The following is a 6000-nucleotide window of genomic DNA, read 5'->3' as shown; positions in this document are numbered from 1 at the left end:
TGAATTAACTTCAACTTCATCATCATCTAACTCTGCTGAAATGTATGAATATATCTCTCTTAATAACAACTTACATCAGTCATTTCCAGGCATTGTATCTTTATTTCTGAGCTAAGACAAAAAGTCTTCTAAAATATTTATTTTTTTTTCCCCTCCAATGAAAGAATCAAGAGGAGAAAGAAATACTTCTCTAAACAGAAGTTCTATTCAGCTATATGCTGGTATTGGACAGGATAGAATTAATTTTCTTAATAGTATGGGGGTATGTTTTAGATGTGTGACCAAAACAGTGTTGATATAGAGATGTTTTCATTGCTACTGAGTAGTGCTTAACACAGAGCCAAGGCCTTTTCTGCTCCTCATCCCATCCCGCCAGTGAGGACTCTGGGGGTGTACAAGAATTAGGGAGGGGACACAGATGGGACAGCTGATCCCACCTGGCCCAAGGGACATCCTATACCATATGATGTCATGCTTAGAAACTGGGGAAGAAGAAGGAGGGGAGGACATTTGGTGGTGCTTGTCTTCCCAAGTCACCGTCACATGTGATGGAGCCCTGCTCTCCTGGGGATCACTCAACACCTGCCTGCCCATGGGAAGTATTGAGTGAATTCCTTGCTTTGCTTTGCTTGTGTGTGCAGCTTTTGCTTTACCTAACTATCTTTATTTCAACCCATAAGTTCTCTCCCATTTATGCTTCTGATTCTCTCCCCATCCCACAAGGGCAGGCTGAGGAAGCGGTTGTGTGGGGCCAAGCTGCCTGCTGTGGTTAAACCATCACAAACTGATACCTCTGAGTTCACAGAAACAGAGAATACATCCTGCTTCCTTTAAGAAGAAATACTTCATGTTCTAAATTGACAACTTGCATGTAGTCTACACATACATGAATACTGTCAGAACATTTTATAAATGTTTACAAGTGCTGAAAGTATCCCCGGCACATACAGGCATGGCAATGTCCATGACCTTACAGTAGGGCAAGATGAGTTCAAACTGAAAGAAAGAACGTTTTCACTGATGCATGCTCTCAGTCTTATGCTCAAGAGCAGCAGCATGTCTGTGGTGACCAACATCAGCCCAGCAGCTGGGCAACACAACTTTTCTGTTGAACTATTAGATTCAGGATCCATAACACCAACTGTTAAGTCTATCTTGGGTCTCCTGAGATTCCTTTATGATGTTTAGGTTTCTAATATGCATTTTTGTACTGTATGCATTTTGGGTCTGGCAGTGATCAGTGTCTCTGTTTTGTCCCATCTCTGTGAATCATCAGGTCACCACATTCTTTGTCTCCAGGTCTGGGTGCCTTGTGAAGCTGGAGGCAGATGTGCTGGGGTCTTGCTGACCTGCTCATCTGAGTGCCCTTAACACAGACCATTCTGAGAGCCCTGTCCCTCCCATATTCTCCTGCTGGTGCCTCTTCCAGTTGTCCCCAGGCCTCTTCTACTTGCACCATTCTTAATCTTCCTATTACAATGCTGCACACCCTGATGAACAGATCTATGTGATTAACATCGTTACGCTGACTGTCAAGGAGTCATGCTTTGCTTCTTGATAATCTTTCAGCTCACCTCACAGTCTGCATTTAAATATAATACAACCTGCAAAAGAGACATAAAATTTGATTTTTATGCGTTTTTCTGCTTCTTTAAAATCCTTGAGTTTGTTTTGATTTTCAAGGTAAGGTTCATTTTAATTGTCTTCAGCTATCAAGAATTAAATTTGTACCGACTCTTTGCCAATTTGATATGGTCACTACAATAAATCACATCTCCAATTAGCTGCCCCATCCTAAAATAGATGTTTGAGGTAGAAGTAATCATACTCTGATGACAAAATATGTTTTCTTGTCACTGACAGTAAAAAAAGATAGACTTGGCTTATTCTAGTCAGTTAAATATTGGTTGGTTCAAGTAGCATAAGAGGAATTCCACTTTTACAGAAACGCAGCTGGAACTACTTCCAGGTGCTTAGTGAACCATGAAGACCCACAACATAGTCTGACTATTCAGTACTTTTCAGACAGCCACTGCTGGCTTGAAAAGGTGCAGAAAGCCAATGGAACTCAGGCATGTAAGGTTATAAATATTCTGTTTAATAAATTTGAATAATTAGAGATATAGAATGCTTGAAATGACTGATCTCAAAAATAAGATCCTTCCTACTCTGTTGCATCTCATCTAGCACCAGGGAAGAAAGACAGCCCACTCTCTTTCAACACTGTGGATGTACCTCCAAGATATGGGAGACCTCAGCCAGAACATACCCCTGCCTTTGGACCGAAACAAACTGCTACTCTGTCTCTTAAAACTCAGGAAGATGAAGGTCTGGGTGTGAAGTTTGTGCATCTGCATCTAATCAAAAATGAAAGTTTACCTGACAGCTTCATTTTTTTTCTGGGAACACAGATAGTTGAATAACTACCCTATGATATAAATTCTGCTTTTACTTGTGGATGAGGCGAACAAATCTCTACTTTACTTTCCCCCTTTTATCTTTCCTCGAATGCCCAGACCCCTTCTGCTTAAACTATGCACTGTAATGGCTTGCAGTATGTTTAGCATTGTCTAAACATAGAAGTGAACATCAGGTATACCACTGTTGGAATACTCTCTTTCTCTGACTTTTAACATTTCAGTACTACCAACTCCTGGAAATCAAGCATGATTTGGGTTTTGGATAAATGATTCTAGTATTGCAGAATGTATGAACTGTTGCAAATAGGTGCCTAGGGATGGGTCTCCTATGTGAAAATTAGGCTACAATTTGAGATATTACCTTCTAGAAGCACTGGTTATTTTATGTTTCCTGATGTGATGGAAAGGAACCCCTTGGAAAGCTGTTGCTCCACTGTTTGGATGCATGGTAACAAGTAGTTTACAAAATTTATGGGAAAAGGACTCAGCCTTTTATTTACAGCAGCAAGGCAACACAAATGCCGTGGAAAAAAACAGTCTCCAAACAGAGGCAAACAGCTTTTGCAGTGGTCACCACTGACTTGAAAGCCTTATGGAAGCAGCTGCTTCTGTATATCCTTTTAAGCCCATTGAGCCTTGATCCAGCTGTTAAAAATAACAATGTTTTTCATCCTCCATAATAATCGGATCTCACAGGGCAGTGCTGGAGGAGCAGTTGCATAAAAAAATCTTTGGTTATATAACAAAAGTGCACCACACCTCCCGAGTCACAGAGATACCAGGTGGGTCTGCGTGGCAGCCTCCAACCACCACAACTTCCTGTGCTGACATTGGCGCCTGCCAGAGGGCTCTGGCACAGCCTCACACCTTTGCAAAGAGCTGTAGAGCTTTCTGCCATACACAGATTTGGTGTTGTCTCTCCCTTCTACAAAGGAAGGTCATGGAAAGAGGATGAGCATCTGCACCTCACGATGAGTGTGTTAATTTAGTCCTCTGGTGACATTGGCTTTGTAAAGATATTCTGGGCTTTGCAGTGGGGCACTTAAGTCCCTTCTCTGCTCTCTGCTGCAGAGAGAGAGAGGCAGGATACAGAGCAGGGCACTCACATCTCCTGATGTCATGGATGCATTCACAGCATCACCTCTCAGAGCCCCTCTCTTGGCATCTGGACCTCTGCAGCTGAGTGCCATCAAATACCCTGAGATGATGCACCACTTTCCTTCCTCCTGCCTCCCCAGGAGACAAATTGGCACCCACCTGGGATACATTCCTGAGGTTTTTGGATCTAGAGATCAGAAGCTCCCCCACAGCAAAGCATTTAAGTGCAATGCACAAACTGAAACATTCAGGTAGTCCCTCTGGAAGTCTGTAGGATGTTTCACACTGTTAAGTGCTTCTCTGGATTCGTCTCAGCCTGAGCTTGAACTTTGCTATTTTGCTTACCATAAGGTTAACTAAGGATGAATGAAAGTGGAAACAGCAAAAACTTTCCTTTTAAAGAAGCTGAAAATGAAGATGAATATTTCCCTGAAGATTTACCAGCAGTAAGATTGTTGTGGAAAAATGTGAGACCTATTTCCACAGAAGCCTTCTACCTGTTTTTAACAGCAAAATTCAGCTGGTATGTTTTTGTATGCACAGAACTATGTGTTGCATTTGGGGTTTGCAGGATGCAAAAATCCAGGGGCAACTGGCAAAGTAATAACTGTCTTAATTAAAAGAAATTAATTTAGTTCAACTGAACATGCATAGGCAAGATGGGGTTTGTTCTATTATTATCTCATGCCAGGAAAACTCAAGAGTGGAGAGAGAAGAGAGTTATCCACTGAAACACCTGATAAATGCATTTGCACCTCAGGGCATTTTTTGGTCTTTGAAGTCACATCAACCTGAAATGTAGTAGAGATGGGCATTGGTAGGCACTCCTCATGTTTCACTCCTCAGAACAACTCTCCTTTCCCAATGCTGACTGTGACTGAAGTCAGCCTGCTACCTTGAAAGGGGAAATTTCTTCTGTGAGGGCCCTTTGGCAGACACAGTGTGTATAAAGAACATCCAGGCATTTGGGGTACTTACCCTTATACCACAAGAATGTTGAAGAGTTTCCAGTTTACAAAGTACACACAAGGTCCACACCCTCTGAACATCTTGAAGAAGGATATTAATGCTGGGCTCTTTATTTTCCTTGAAGACTGCCTGTCTCTGATCTTCAGTGGTACCCACCTTGGGCAGAGCATGGAGGAGGATTTCCAAAATCTGTGTTCATGAATGTGTAGCAGGCAGAAAGACCATGCTTGCAGGAATGGTCAGTCTGAAGCTTCTTGTGAGATTGCTACTTGTCACCTAAACCTTTAGAAGAAAGAACCATTGGAAGTTATTCAGCTCCAGGAAATATCCAGGTGCAAGTAAGAGCATCTAGGACTTGATGAAAATGGTTGGTAAGTCTCCCCAGTAAATAGATGCATGCATCTGGCAAGACCACCAGACACTTCTCTTTTCAGCTGTGCATGGTGTTCTGGCTCTGTCTGATACCATGGCTTCAAGTGAGACCCCTGAGAAAGCAAACCGACCTCAAATAAAAGCTCATGGGTTAAAATCTGTTAAAATCATGAAAACTTAAACTGGCATACTTCACAAAGCCCTGATATTTCCCTTCCCCCTGCCTGTAGTTTTCTATCATGTAGGGTACCATTTGTTCAATCTGTTACAATGGGCTCTTGATTTCAGTCCCCCACTTTGCGACCTTAGTGCATTTTCTTCCCATGAAGGATCACAATATAAATCACTAGGTCAAGGAATAATGAGTTCAGTATTTTTTAAAAGCCTCCCACAGTAAGGCAGGATATTGACTCATGATTCAGCAGGTGATGGGATGTAATAAGGGGACATTTTTTTCCTTTAATTGCTGTTGAAAATGGAAAAAGGAGCAAGAGAATGACTTAGTTTTCTGAGACAAGGATTTTAGCTTCACTGGGTTTGGTTCACTAGAATCATCTAATAGGCTTGAGTATAAGGAGCTGGACAAAGCTAAAAGGATAAATAAACTGATAAAAGACTCCAGCATGACTTTCTCTTTCCAGTCTGAAAATTGGATTAAATATGGTTCTACCATTATGTAAATTGACAGTGAGAAAAGGATAACCTAATGGTCTGTGAGCTGAATGGGATGCAGGATCTCCTGGTTTCTAACCCTGTCTCTTCCAGACCTGTTTACCCACGGCCACAGGGGTGACTGTTCAAAGAATCACAAACACAAAGGCCAGAAGGGACCATTAGAGTTACCTCACTGAACTGTTGTAAAGCTGATTACCAGGCTTTTTTGCCCAGTGATTTCTGCACTGAGCTGGTTAGTTCATTGGGCGTGGTGAGGGTCATCAAGGACACACTTGTGGAAAGTATGGCTGGCAAGGGCAGTGGGTAAATCATGTTTTGTTTTGGGGGTTTATTTTGTTTTGTTCCCCCCCAAATTAGAGGATAAAGTGCTGATGAATCTCTGTAGAAGGCAGTAAAATGGTGCAGAAAACGCTCCTGTCAGCGGCATCTGGTGTCTCCCTGAGAGGGCAACTCCCAGTTCCTGCCC

This window comes from Chiroxiphia lanceolata, chromosome 1 (genome assembly GCF_009829145.1).
Source record: "Chiroxiphia lanceolata isolate bChiLan1 chromosome 1, bChiLan1.pri, whole genome shotgun sequence".
NCBI classification, from domain to species: domain Eukaryota; kingdom Metazoa; phylum Chordata; class Aves; order Passeriformes; family Pipridae; genus Chiroxiphia; species Chiroxiphia lanceolata.
The sequence above is the reverse complement of the archived record's forward strand: the minus strand, read 5'-3'. Positions refer to the sequence as shown.